This window comes from Pan paniscus, chromosome 8 (assembly GCF_029289425.2).
Source record: "Pan paniscus chromosome 8, NHGRI_mPanPan1-v2.0_pri, whole genome shotgun sequence".
NCBI lineage: Eukaryota > Metazoa > Chordata > Mammalia > Primates > Hominidae > Pan > Pan paniscus.
Window position 1 is genome coordinate 98,291,414 of NC_073257.2, and position 15,597 is coordinate 98,307,010.

Genomic DNA, 15,597 nt, shown 5'->3' on the forward strand with positions numbered 1-15,597 from the left:
CACTGGCCCCACCAGCCCTGAGTTAACTACAGTGGCTCCCACACCATGGCTGGCAGCCACAGCCCATCTCCAATGTCCCCATACACTCTTCAGGGCATCTGAGAACCAACACTCAGTCCCAGTGGCTCACCGTTAAGTGAGACCATTAGCAAAATTCTGTGACAAGAAGGAAAATGCTATGGTATTATAGAAGAAGCCACAGGAGGCAAAACAGATCATCACTGTGGTTATAGCTGTGCCCAATGTCTGTCTGTTTGAGGACAAGTTCTAGAAAGAACCACAGAAAAATTAAAACCATTTGCTTGTTAAGGTGGTGAGATGGTGGTTCCTCCTTTGTTTTCTTTTTAAATTCTGCAATGCTGTTGCCATCTTGGTTATACAATAAATTAAAAGTATGATTTTAAAAAAATAGGCTGGACACACCTTTAATCCTAGCACTTTGGGAGCCTGAGGCAGGCAGATCACTTGAGATCAAGAGTTCAAGACCAGCCTGGCCAACATAGTGAAACTCCGTCTCTACTAAAAATACAAAAATTAGCTGGGCATGGTGGCATGTGCCTGTAATCTCAGCTGCTTGGGAGTCTGAGGCAGAAGAATCGCTCGAACCCGAGAGACAGATGTTGCAGCGAACCAAGATTGCACCATTGCACTCCAGCCTGGGCAACAGAGGGAGACTCCATCTCAAAAATAAATATATAAATACATACATACATGCATGCATACATACACACATACATACATACACACATACATACATACATACATACATACATAAAAATGATTATTCTACTGTATTCTACACAGGCAAAAATACTTTTAGAAATGAACAAGAAGATCTCATTCACAGAAGCAACAAAGAGTATAACTATTTAGAAATAAACTTCACTAGAGATGTGCATGACCCGTGTAAAGAAAACTACCAAACTTTATTTAGAGCTATAAAGATGGCTTGAATAAATAGAGAAAATAACTGTTCCCAGATGGGACTTTATGTTATAAAGATGTTACTTTCCCAAAAGTTAACTTATACATTTAATTCAATCTCAATCAAAATCTCAAAAGGATTTCTCCAAGGAATTATATAAAGTTATTCTAAAATCATTTTGAAAATAGATGAGAAAAATAAATAAAATTCAATAAATGAAAAGAAATGAGAGGAAACTAGATATAAAAATTATTAGAAAGCAATAACAAAGTACTGTAGAACTTGCACAAAAATAGAAATATGGATCAGAATTTTAAAATCTAGAAATAGACCTAATTGCATACAAGAATTTAATGCATTACAAAGCAGGTATCAACAAGCCATGGGGAAAGGAATTTTTGATTAATAAATTGCGCTGATAGTTTTGAGGAAAAGTAATTAGTTCAGAAACACACCTTTCCTCACACATCAGAAAATAAACGGTGGAGAGATTAAGGAGTCAACTAGAGAAGTCAAATGAAAGAAACCTAGCAGGAAATAGAAGGAAAAATTTATCTATTCCTTGGAGGGAGTGATAATTTCTCAAGTTTCATACTGATAAAAGAAAGTATAAATAAAAAGATAATTCAACAATATAAAAAGTACAAAAGCTTTGTAGGAAAGAAACAAGATAACTAAAATTAAAAATAGTCTATGAAACACATTTGTAGCAGTGTGTCAGGCAGCGTTGATAACTATAATATAAGGAGTTCACACAAATCGTTATAAAAAACAAAACTCCCAGAGGCCAGCAGATGAATGGGCTGGACAGAAAGTCCACCCATGGGAAGGTGCTGTTAGTAAACACAGGAAAATCCACCTCTCCAGGAATCCAATGGGAGGTCACTTCACATCTATTAAACAGCAGAAAATGAAAAACAAAGGCTTAATTGCCACATCAAATGCTTGTTGAGTTGTGGTAAAACCAATCTTCTTGCACACTGACAGGAAATGATCTTTTCGAAAGCAATTTGGCGTTACCATTGCAAGTACCATAAAAATGCCCACACTCTTTGACCCAATAATCTTCTTCTGAGAAAATAATTCGTTAGAAAGAAATGACTGCTTCAAAAAGATGTTCAACATGATTTATAATAACCAGAAACAGAAAACAATCTAAACCTCTAACAAAAGGTGATGTTTAAATAAATTAAAGAACATCAATTTAATGGCCAATTTATGCAACCATTGAAATGATAATTATGAAAACTGTAGCAACAGTGAAAAATGTTTACAGTATAATAAAGGAAGTTGCAACCAAAGCTGTAGTTGTGCCATAATTAAAAATATGTCTATGGACCAAGGACTGGAAGGGAATATAGAAAATGAAAATAGAACCATGGAGTCTGGCTCTATTATTTCCATTCTAATGTAATAGCATTTTTGTGTATTACATAAAAACTCAGACAAAGGAGTCTTTTTAGCTATGAGGTCAGCCTCACCTGACGTTCACTCCCTGCACTCCAGAACCCCTGTGCTGGGGGTGTGGGGCTATGGGCAGCCGTGGCCGTTCTTGTGAGGACTCACCCAGGCCTGGAGACCCAGGCTTCTACTGTGCTTCTCCTGGGGTGGCTGAAACGCCCTCCCCACCTCCCTGGAAAGGCCCCTCCTTCAGGACTCATCCTGGAGCTAAACATGACCCCGAGGCTTCCTCACCTCCCTCTCTGTTTCTCAATCCCACTCCACCCCTACGGCACCTGCAACTCTCCCAGACACAGAGTTGCCAGAGTGTCCTGTGCCCTGCTCCCAGCCTGGGGTTTCCTTGAGGGCAGTGGTTCTATCCAGTTTGTGTCTGGAGGCCCGGTGCTGAGCTCTGGCCTGGTATAAGGCTGACATGGCTAATGGTTTGTTCACCACTCACGGATCCCTGGCCTGCAATTTTATGCCAAGCCTGGGTGGCACGTGAGGAAGGAGTGGACAGCATCCCGTCTTCCAGAAGCTCCCGGGCTAGCTGCAGAGGAAAGGAGCTCACATATCTGAGGCACTGGGGGTAGTTCCATGTCCTATTCCATTCCACCCCCACCCGGCCCTATAAGGGGAGCTATCATCACCTCTACTTTATAGATGCCCTCACAAGCTCAGAGAGGTAATGTCACATACAACCAATCCTGCCTGCCTGTTCCATGTGGTACTGCAGGACAAGAACTAGCTTTCCATGTGGGCAATAAGATTTCTTTCTTTTTTTTTTTTTTGTATAATAAATGTCTACATTTATTCATCCTACATAACATAAACTTTATATCCTTTGACCACCATCTCCCCATTCTCCCTTCTTTCCTGGCCTCTGGTAACCATGTCCTGTTCTCTATTTCTTTTTTTTTTTATCATTATACTTTAAGTTCTAGGGTACATGTGCACAATGTGCAGGTTTGTTACATATGTATACATGTGCCATGTTGGTGTGCTGCACCCATTAACTCGTCATTTACATTAGGTATATCTCCTAATGCTATCCCTCCCCCCTCGCCCCCCTCCCCACAACAGGCCCTGGTGTGTGAAGTTCCCCTTCCTGGAAACCATCATTCTCAGCAAACTATCGCAAGGACAAAAATCCAAACACCACATGTTCTCACTCATAGGAGGGAATTGAACAATGACAACACTTGGACACAGGAAGTGGGCAATAAGATTTCAATAGCGCTTTGCCAATGTGGATTGTGAGGGCTTAGCAGAAAGCCAGCAGACAATCCAGGGCTTGTGCCTGTCCCTCCAACACCAAGCAGAGTCAAGGGCCCATGAACCACACTCCCTACCCCAAAGACCCTGGTTCCCACTGACACTTGGGCCACCAAACTGCAAATGGGACAGACCCACGTGCTGGAGTTAGTCTTGGGGACACTGAAATTCGGCACTGCTGACAACCTCCATGAGGACTTTCCAATCCCCTGCCTGGACCTGGCCCAGTGGAATATGTACTTGGCTAAATAGTGTTCTCCAAAAAGTCACATCCACCCCAACCTCAGAATATGACCTTATATAGAAATAGTGTGTTTGCAGATGTCATTAGTTGAGATGAGGTCATATTAGATTAGGGAGGGCCTTACATCCAACACCTGGTGTCCTCATATGAAGAGGAGAGAACACACAGAGACATTACAGAGAAAAGAAGCCCATTTGAGGATGGTGGCAGAAAATGGGGGATGCATCTACAAGCCAAAGAAAGCTATGGCACACCAGAAGCCACAGAAGCTACAAGAGGCAAGAAAGAATTCCTCCCAAACTGGGAGAAGAATACATTTCTGTTGTTGTAAGCCATCCAGTTTGTGGAAATTTGATATGGTAGCCCTAGAAAACTAAAACAGTGGGCTCGATGGCGCAAGCTGGTGGTCCCAGCTACTCAGAAGGCTGAAGCAGGAGGATCGCTTGAGCCCAGAAGTTTGGGACTGCCATCAGCTATGATTGTACCACTTAACTCCAACCTGGGTGACAGAGCCAGAGGGAACAGGGGAGGGAGGAAGGGAGGGAGGGAGGGAGGAAAGACAGGGGAGGGGAAGGGAGGGGAAGGGAGGGGAGGGGAGGGAAAAAACAAAATACCTGGAAAGAGCTTTTCCTTAAATAGAGTTCCCTGCAGCCTCCACCCTCCCTGGCTGATCCTGGCCTGGGAATGGCAAAGACCAGCTTCTTCTAGGTCCACCTGAGCTATCCAACACTTATGAATGAAGCTATGGTAACTGGAGCAGAAGGAAAGAACCCTCCTGAGCTTGGCCTGGGACTCCAAGCACAGCATTTCCCCGGACTCCAGTCCGCTCCACCCTGATGCAGCCAGCCACTTCCCACTCCCACCTGGAGAATGCACCTAGAGTCCAGGGTGCAGTCCGGGAAGCCTGGGCTAGGAAGAAAAGACAGAAGAGAAGACAGAGCTACAGCATCCTGGGGAATGGGAAGGGCAGAGAGTGGGAGCTTTGGAAGCAGAAAGACTGGGTTCAAATTCCATCTCCACCATTTACCAGCTAGGCGGTCTTGGAGAAGCTGCTGAACCCTCTCTATTGCTAGTCCATATGTTTAGGCCAAAATGCACAGGCCCTGGAGGGTCCCCTGCCATCCAAGGAAGGCTAAGGGAATAAGTGCTTAGCTTTCAGGTGCCCCCCACCCACCAGCCCATGGGAGCAGAAAAGAGACAATGAGGCCGGCTCACCACGAGGACCAAGCCACAGGCCACAGACCAGCTGAGAGGTACCTCACCTTGGACCTGCTGCTGGGGGCCCTGGCAGACTCTAGCTCAGAGTGGCTTGTTGATTTTCTGCTTCAGGTTGCACTGAAGAAACATCAAAAATCAATCAGCTCCATCTATCTATCTTTGCCACTGACACCCTTCATTTCCATTCATTTTCCTTCCTGTTGTGCTAATGGTGTGTGGCTAAGCCACAGCATAAAAGAAGATATAAAATTACACAGCATTATCTTTCCCCTGAGCCTGCACACATGTGCTTTTCTCTCCATCTCTGCCAGCTCTTTAAAGGGGGAGCAGACACACATCTCACCCAGATCTAGACCCATTTTCAAGGGGCCTACCATCCAGCAGATGGACCCTTGGCCACAAGGAACTGTTCCAACCTTGTATCCCCACCTTCCCAAGGAAAGGGGGAGCAGGGACCCCCAAGGCCTGAGAATGAGAAAGCCAGTGCATCCAAAAGCCAGTGCATCCAGCCCTCTGCCTCTGAGCAGTGTTTGCCTGAACCATTGTCACCATTGGTCCCAGGATGGACAATCATCACTGATAAAGGACCCCAAGGACCCCTTCTGCAATCAGTTTCTTTACCCTTCTTAAGGCCTCAGTACTATTAAAAAGAGCAGATGTTCACAGCCCTCGGATAACAGCTTTCTGATTCAACAGATCAAACACATTTCAGGTGTCTTCATTGTTTTTGTACCTGAAAGACCCTCTTAAGTCATCAAGGCTATATTTGCACCTCCAAAAATGGGCTCAGACACAGCCATGATTTGCTGCCTGGCTCCCAGGCCACCTGACTGGCCCTCACTCTACTTCTGGCCTTCCCTGGCTCCCGGCCCGCCACCTACTTCTGTGCTAAAAGCCTCACTTGGCTCACACAGCTCCATTTCTTTGACCCTTAGCTTCCCTCCTCACCCTGGCACATGGTCTAGGTCACAGCCAGGCGAGGTCTCTGCAGGATGTGGCCCAGCCTGGCAGGCAGATCCTGGACATGAACAGCAGCTCCTCCTTGAGACTCACTCCACAGGGGCCACCATGCCTTCTTGGGAGACACATCTGCAGCAAGAGGCAGTGGTCCTCGCCCAGCAGAGGAAAAGAAAGGGGAACCAGGGGCAGCACTGATGAGCCTCGGAGGTTTGAGAAGCGCTCTGGGGTACTTTTTGTGAATGAAAACTTCTAACACCTCCTTGGGAATTTGATGCAACCAATGAATCCTCTCCCCACCTCCCCACAAGGTCTATGCTCGCATCCACAGAGCCTCTGCCTACAACCTCGCATGGCCAAGGATGCTCAACCATGAATCGCGGTGAAAGGTTTGTGGATGTGCTTCTTGATATGATGACATATGAAACACACAGCACCCCCAATCCTGTATGCTTACCACAAATGCCTTCCCTGGATCACACTCACCTCCAGACCCAACTTCCAGCTTGCAGGCAATACAGGGGACAGAGGAACAGGTTAAATGTCACCCTAAGGAAGCAATTGGCTAGATTCAGTAGCTGAAACATTCTACAGGACAACTGGCCCATGCTGTACAAGTCAATGTCATAGGAAAGAAAGGGAGTTGTTCTAGACCTTAGTTCTCAAGGTGTATTTCTTGAACCACCAGCAGCAGCGCCAATTGAGAGCTTGTTAGAAATGCAGAATCTCAGGCCCTCCCTGGACCTAGAAGCAGAATCTGCATTTTAGCAAGATCTCCAGGTGATCTGTGTGCACACACAGAAGTCTGACAAACACTCGTCTAAATAGGAAGAGATTTATGTGAAATAATGAATCACATGTGTTGTCCTGGATTGAATCCCAGCTGGAACCAATCAGGTATAAGAGATATTTTGGGGGCAATTAGGGAAATTTGAATATGGATTGTGTTAGACTATATTAAGAAATTAGAATTATTCTGCTAGGCATGAAATGTAGGAAAATGTCCTCCAATTTTTAGGGATGCATACTTAAGTGTTTAGAAGTAAAATGCCATGATGTCTGTAATTTACTTTGAAATATTTCAACAACAAAAAATAGATGAAGCAGATATATGACAAATGTTAACAATGTTTAAATCCAGATGTAAATGGCTATGTCCATTACACTAGTCTATACTTCTCTGTATGTACAAAAATATTTTTTAAAAAATTAGAAATATAAGGAAAGAACCTCTTACTTCATTAGAGTTTTTCTGAACAAAGAGTGGAGCACTGCCCAGGAGGATGTCAGCACAGGTTCTCTCCCCGCATGATAGAGACTGTGCTCAGCAGGAAGGAGGGGCACAGGGAAGAAGCAGGCAAGGGGAGAGCATGCCTCTCTCGAGCACTCACTATCTAAGAGGCATGACAGCTGCAGATATTTATTTTCCTCATTGATCTTCCTGCCATTCCATGAGGTGGTCTCATTAGCTCCCTTTTACAGATGAGGAAACTGAGCCACCTAATGGACATCGCGTTGCCCCACATCACACAGTTATTAAGGGTTGTGGACAGGATTTCACTGACAGCCCTGGGCTCTCTCCAATCCACCAGCAGCTCATCCAGTTGCACAGGGAGCTATTTGAGAAGCCTCACCTGAATCTCTTCTGGGCACTCAGATGTCAGCAGGAGACGCCAGCAGGGCTCGTCCTGAGCCGTTCCTGTCTCTCCTGGGGCTTTTCTGGGCACTCCCTCTAAGATCTGCCTCCACATGTTATCTCCAGGCTTAATTGACCTCACTGCCTCTGACCTTTTAAAGACACACCAGTTTTCCCTTTTTAGTCTCAGGTCACTGGTCATTACTTCTCGTTGCCATGGTTTTTCCTATCTCCATCATTTCCTCCCCTCCAGCTGGAGGCTCTTGCAGGCTGTGAAGCCCCCAACCCTGGTAGTGACTCTCTCTGCTCTTACCCCACTCAGAGGAGGCATCAAGAGAGGCCCAAGGGCCTACCCCAGCTCACTCCATTGCACTTCTCTGCACCTCCTACCTGTCCTGCCTCCTCAATAGCCTGCTTCAAAATGCATTCTGCCCCTCGGCTCACTGTGTGATGTCTCCTGGGAAGCCCAGAAGCTGTGTGTTTAAGATGCACCAGGACAAAGAGAAGGCAGGAGCCCCAACATACTTATGTTGAGAAAGACATCTGGCAGAGGGGACTCCTCCTCTTCCTGCCCCTGGACACATGCTCCACGTGTCCCACCCTCAGCTGCCTCACTCAGCTCCCTGTGAATCCTGGCCCTTGCTCACCCCTGGCTCTGCTGCTGGGGTTCCACAGAAGAACACTTCTGCTCCTGGACCTCTGAGCAGGACCCAGTAGGCACCTGCTAAGCCCCACAGAACTATGCCTCTGTCCACTATCCTGAGCACAGAAGGCATGGCAGATTTCAGGGCTGCTGACAGAGGCCCCCAAAGGCAGAAAGAGAAACTGGGAGGAAGCTAACACACTGGTAAGGTATGACTCATGGCCTGGCACTGTGCTCAGTCCTGCCATATCCATCATCTCTGTCGATCTCCAACACTCCTGTAAGATATGAGCTACGATCTCCATTTTACAGGTGGAAAAATTAAGGCTTCAAGAGGGACAAGGAAACTTGTCTTTGTCAGAGAAGCAGGGGTTAGAACTCAGGCTGGCAAACTTCAAAGCCACACGCTTTCCATGGTCAAGGTGTGGGTGTTCTCAGCCCTGAGCCTCTTGGTCTACATCTGGGTTAGAGCAGTACTTTAAAGCACCTGGGTGGCGTTGTCCCTGTCTGTGGTGGTTAATTTCATGGGCCAATTTTTCTAGGCTATGGGGGCCAGTTATTTCGTCAAACATGAGTCTAGAGGTTGCTATGAAGGTATTTTTCAGATATGATTAACATTTAATCAGTAGATTCTGAGTAAAGCAGATTACCTTCTATAGTGTGGGTAGGTCTTATCAGCTGAAGGGCTTAAGGAAAAAAAAAAAAAAACTGATGTCCCCTGAGGAAGAAAGAATTCTGCCCTAGAATGTCTTCAGACTCAAGACTGCAACATCAACTCTCCCCAGGTCTCCAGCCTGCTCTGCAGATTTCGCACCTTGCCAGAGCCTACACTCATGTAAGCTAATTCCATCTCTTGGGGGAAGCCCTCCCTCAACTTCCCATCATTGGTCAGGAGCACACGACAGGTGCTGAGAGGCAGGGCCTGTGCCTGCTCTGAGATGTGTCCCATAAGCCTATCTCTATTTCTCTTAAACTGATGGGAAGTGACATGGCTGGGCATTGATCTTGGCTTTAGGATTGTGTAAAACCCAAAAGAAAGAGTTGTTACTGCATAACCATGTGATTCTCCGACCTCACTGCCTTCTCCTTGGTCCCTCATGCCTGGGAAGCACTAGAATGTCTAACATCACATCTGAGGCCCCAAAGGCTGTGGAGGCAGCAGCCAGTGGGGAGGAGTGAGGGCCTCTGCATGCAGACATTTCTCGGTTTGCCCTCCACCACCACCATAATAGGAGGAGTGGCAGCATTATCTCTCAGGAACAACAGGAACTGGGGATTCCAATAAGGTCTTCCCCTGGGGCCAGAACAGATGGCTCCCCTGGGATTTCAGAGAGGAGGATCACACAATGCCTCTGGCCCTCTGGGGAGAAAGGAGGGGCTGAGCCTCCCATTGAGCACTTTCTATACTTTGTCTACAATCTTCACAAAAATTCTATAACATTGTCTCCATTTTATAGTTGAGGAACTTGAGGCTTAAGGAGTTAAGACACAAGCCTTCTCTTTCTGAAGACCTTGATACAAGACATTTACAAATGCACATTCCTATGTTCCAGCCCAATTCCGCCCACCATAACTTGGGGGTGATCAGTGCCCCAACATCTACCCTGACTACATTTAGAAACACTTTTTCCTGCTGTCTCTCAGCTATGGAAAAGATGACTCCACCTGACCTGTGGATGCAGAGAGGAGGAAAAGCCTTCAGGGATCGTTCCATCAAAACCCTTTAGTCAAGGCTTTGGGCAAACAAGTGGGTACTAGCCTCTTCTCCAGATCTTAAAAGAAAGAGTCCTCCTCTGAGCTTAGGGACCTAGCTTGGGAGTCCCTCATGCTGGAGCCCCAGGCCCCAGTTGGTCCCCTGCTACAGCTCTGGCTCTCACAAGGACTGAGTATTCATGGGCTCTGGTGGCTTATACAGGGCTCTCTTGAGCCAAAACCAGTGGAGAAAGCTCTTTGTTCAGGTAACATTCCCCAATAGCTTCCTCTCAGTGATTTAAAATAGCTCCTAGTCACATTTGGCACTACCTTATCTGATTCAAGGAGACTTCCAAATCCCACGGACAGACAGGGGAAACTATCTAGAAATTTCCAAGTAGAAACCTGTGGTAACCTGGGCTCAGAAACCAAAGGGACTTCAAGATGAAGGCCTCCTATACTGGGCTCAGTTCCCTCCAATCTCTCCCTCCTGTGATTGCCATGATCTGGCTTCCAGAGGCCAGCAGTCGGAGCAGTGAAGAAAGGAGGAAGGGAAAAAGAGAGAGGGGGAAGAAGGAGGTCCAGCACCCAGGCTAGAAAACAAAGGTGTCCTCCAGAAACAGAGATCCAAAGCCCTGAGGACCATGTTGACATTAAAGAGTCCTAAGGTCCCCTAACAGCTAAAAGTTCCAGAGAGCCAGACAGTTCTGCCTTGCCAGAGCTTAGGATAACTGTGCCTTCCTGGCGCTGTCCGAGGTACTGATCCACCTTTGTTGCGATACAGTTGGTATACCTAACACTGCACATAATCAATATCTATAGTTTGGTTAGTTTGGACATGTGTAAACAGTTGTGTCGCCCTCACCACAGTACAAGTAATAAACATATCCATTACCTCCAAAAATTACCTTGTGTCCCCAGATGATGACAAGTATTGGTGAAGATGTGGAGAAAATGGAAGCTTTGCACACTGTTGGTAAGATTATAAGTTGGTAATAGCCATTATGGAAAACAGTGTTGGGTATTGGCAGTTCTATAAAAAACTAAAAATAGAACTACCATATAATTCAGCAATCTCACTTCTGGATATGTACCCAAAGGAATTGAAATCAGTATCTCAAAGAAATATTGCACTCCCATGTCCATTGCAGCATAATCCACAATAGCCAAGGTATGCAAACAGCCTAAGTGGCCATCAATGAGCGAATGGATAAAGAAAATGTGGTATACATACACAATGGAATTCAGCCTTAAAAAAGAATTAAATCCTGCCATTTGCAATAACATGGGTGAACCTAGAGAACATTATGCTTTGTTATAAGCCAGACATATAAAGACAAATACTGCACAATCTCACTTATATGTGGAAATCTAAAGAAGTAGAACTCAAAAAAGCAGAGCATAGAAAGGTGGTTGCCAGGAGCTGCTGTGGGGGGGGAATGGGGAGATTTTGGCCAAAAGGTACAAACTTAGTTGCAAGATGAATAAGTTCTAAAGATCTAATGCACAGCACGAAGATTATAGTTAATAATAATGTACTGTATACTTCAAATTTACTAAGAGAGTAGATCTTAAGTTTCCTCACCACAAAAAAGAAAAATGTTAACTATATGAGGTGATGATATGTTCATTAGCCTGATTCTGGTGATCACTTTACAATGTATATCAAAACACCATGTTGTACACCTTAAATATTTTTATTGTCCATTATATCTAATAAAGCTGGAGGAAAATCAAGTAAAAACAAAATGTCCTTTGTTCCTTTGTTTTTGTTGATGTTTTTGTGCATATGTTTGTGCACTAAACATGAGATCTACGCTCTGAACAAATTTCTACATATACAATCTCCTGTTTTTAACTACAGGCACCATGCTGTGCAGGGGATCCCCGGAACTTACTCATCTCATACAACTGTAGGTTTATACCCATTGAACAACAGCCCCCTACATCCCCTCCCCCAAGGACCACCATTCTTCATCCCCACTCCTGGCTTCCACCTCAGTGTGAATTCCGCAGTCCAGAATTCTGCTCTCACTCCCTGCCATCCTGCCCATCTTGACTGTGCCACCCTAGACACTCACTTTCCAGCCTGCCCCACCTCCAGAAGCAGTTCCTCTTTATTCTCATGGATGTGCAAACTGAGCCCACCTCTGAGTGGCCAGCTGGGTCCGTCTACCTCCAGACCTGAACTAGGGCCCACCAGACATTGGGATGAGGCCCTAGCCCCTGGCCCCAGCCCCAGAGCCACTTCCAGAATCTGTGGATATTTGGTTGAAACAGGTCATTGCTTCTGTACATCCTGACAGATTGGAGAGGCAAGGAAGTCTATGCCCAAAGGAACTGGTGAAATACAAACACCAAACACCCAGCCTCAGAGTGACTGTGGGTCACTGTTCACAAGCCATAGACTCTCCCATGGGGTGGTATTGTTCAAAAGAGAAATCTACTATGCTGCAGAAGGAAATGTATTAGGTCCAATGAGAAGTATGTTAAATACACTTGGTTAGAGGATCTCTTAATCCATCTCATGTTGCTGTAACAGAATGCTCGAGACTGGGTAATTTATTTAAAAAACAGAGATTTATTCCTTACACTTCTGGAGGCTGGGAAGTCCAAGGTTGAGGGGCCCACATCTGCTGAGGGCTTTCTTGCCACATCATCTCATAGCAGAAGGTGGAAGGCCCAAGGGCAGGAGAGCACGAGAGAGCACGAGAGGGCCTACCTCACTTCGGTAACAACTCACTCTCAATAATGAACCCACTCCCTCAATGACATTAATCCATTCATGAGAGCAGAGCCCTCACGACCTACTCGCCTTTTAATGGTCTCACTTCTTAACACCATCATAATGGAAATTAAATTTCAACATGCGTTTTGGAGAGGACACTCAAACCATAGCAGATGGTTTCTAAAAATATATTTATCTAGTAATTTATGTTTGGATATAGCCTATACTCTATGTCAGTAGGAAGACAATACAGTAAACTAGTGAATTTAGGAAAACTTGTCTTAGTACTTAGAGTTTATAAAGTCACAATAGAGATAAGGGGCTAGGAAGCTTCAGAGCATTAATTTTCTTAAGACAACAGAGTAAGGTGAGTCCCAAAGACACAGCTGGAGTTTGACAAAGTGAAAAATGGGGTCCAGATGAGACAAGAGCCTACAGACAGCATCCTCAGTCATCCATTAAGGGCCCCCCTCCTTATACTAATGATACAATAATTAACAAAACCATAGTAGATAAAGTAACTGAGCAGTGTTGGGTCTTGTCAGAACTACCCTGGAAGAAGTACTGGCATAGTTTGCAGGGAGTTGAATGGTGGGCCAAGAAAGCGGTCATACATAAAAGGGATCATGCCTGCATGCTCATGTGTCCTGGGCACAGTACACAGCTGTTGTGGCTCCCACAGGCATTGTTTCAACACAGTAAAGAATCGGAGAAGTCCACATGGCCTTCTCTGTTCTACGTGGCAGCATCCTGTCCTGGCAGCACCGCGCGGGAGGAACTCTGAACTGGAGATGGCAGCGTTTGTTCTCCCAGTGATCTTTATGGGGGACTTGAATTGCTAGCAGTGTGGCATCTGACCTCCATGGTCACTGCCGTCAAAGAACCATCTAAGGAAGGTCCAATAAGTAGAATGGGATCAATAGCCTTCAATGTCCTTCCTTCTGAAGTATATTTGTCCAATTAGCACACAAAGGTTGTACTGAAGTTCCTCCTCCTACAAAGCCTCACTGCTGGGAGAGACATCCTAAGAGAGGATGCCAGTGCCTCAATGATTTCAGCCTCTGAACTGTGTTTCCTCCAGCCAGGACACAGCTGGCTCTTCTCCATCTCTCCCTCACCACCTTTCCAGAACTCACAGCTTCAAGCCCACCACCACCCCTTTAGGTCCAAGCCGGCTGGCCTGAGGCCACCTGCTAGGGTCAGCAGCCTCAGCTCCACCACCTGCACTGCTTGAATCACTTCTGCTGTTTGCTGAGCCAGAATCCTGTGCCCAGGGCAGTGCTCTCACCCTCACCTGGCTCTCCTACTGGCTCTGACCTGACCCTGAGAAATTTTGAGGCAGCCTTCATACCTTCCTGTCCCCATCCCCAAGCCCAGATTCTTCTAACCAGGCCCATAGCCACTAGTGGGTCTCATGGTGAACAGACATAGCCCAATGCCCCCAAAGCTCTCTCCATCATGCTCTTCTCAATGGACTGTACCTCAAGGGGCTGCTCAGGACAGAGCCACACTGAGATTCTTTATATACTTGGCCATTGTGCCTCTCCATCCCTAGCACTTTCACCAGACCAGCATCTGTCATGGTGGTCCCCAGCCCTGTGTGGGGTAGAGGGGTGGGCAGCAAGCCCCCATCAGCTTCCAACTTGTGTCTGACACCACCAATATGCCTTGAGCCCTCAGGACCCCAATCACAATTGGGTGCATCAGCCAGCCAGTGCCCTTGCTGAGGAGCAGGTACCTGAGTGTTGGGGAGAAAGGCATATATCTACCTGGTCTCCAGGCTTCCCACTGCGCCATGCATGGTTTCTTCAAAGAGGATGGAGACTCCAGAAAAGGCAGCTGATGGCCCTCAAACCTAGACAGACATGCCTGCTGCCCCTCTGTCACCTCAGCCCAGAGACTCCACATCTGCTGGAGCACCCCAGTCTGCTGGAGACTGAAATGCCCCCACATTTATTTTTGGAGCATCCAAAAAGCCAAAGTCAGAGGAATTTATAACTTGGCTGTCTTTGGTAACACCATGCAGCAGTCTGTTCAGTAATAGCCTGTTATCTCTCAGCTCAGATCTCTCCATCTCAGACAGCAGAGGGTACAGGAAGGTGAGCATGACAGATTTCCAGGCAATCCATCCTGAAAGAGCCTCGTGGGTCAAGATGGAGGAGGAGCAGAGTGAGGAGGACATGGGCAGGAGGAAGAGGAGGGGCAGTGAGGACAAGGAGAAAGGAGAGAGGGAGGAAAGGTAGACTGATATTTTCTGAGACTCTCCTCTGTGCCAGCCACAGAACTAAGACACCATATAGTGGTACCTTGTTCAATCCTCCAAGAGCCTACTGAGCCGGAGTTATTCCCTCATTACCATTGACAAAAGGAGGGCTCAGAGATATTAAGAAATGTCCTTAAATCACATAGCCAGCAAGTACAGACTCAGACTGTCAGACATGAAAGGCCATGCTCTTTCCACTGCACGGTGCAGCTTCAGCAGGCAGGAGGAGGATATCCTGGGGCAGCTGGGAGACCTAGTCGGGGCAGCTGGGAGACCTAATCAGGACAGCAGATGGGTGTCACCCATATACTTGCTCCCATAATGCTTTGCTGTATCATGGGGTGTGGCTCCACAACAAAACTTGCCTCCACCAAAGCCTGAGGGAGTTACTGGTTCCCATTTGGGCCTCTCTAGCCAGGCAGGGCAAATGCCTAGACCACACTTGTATGATAAATGTCTAGAGAGGTGCAGGGGCTCCTGAGAACACTGGGCTGCCAGAGTGGAAAAAAAAAATGCACTGCTGCCTTTCTTTTTCTCTTGCTCTCTCTCTCTTCCATCCATCCAACCTGAGAGTTC

At 46.4% G+C, this 15,597-nt stretch overlaps 1 protein-coding gene across 4 annotated transcripts in view; it reads right to left on the reverse strand.

Moving 5' to 3' along the window:
• Window positions 1-15,597, reverse strand: part of GRID1 (glutamate ionotropic receptor delta type subunit 1) — a 777,975-nt gene that overhangs the window by 707,173 nt on the left and 55,205 nt on the right. The gene's annotated exons all lie outside the window — the stretch shown is intronic.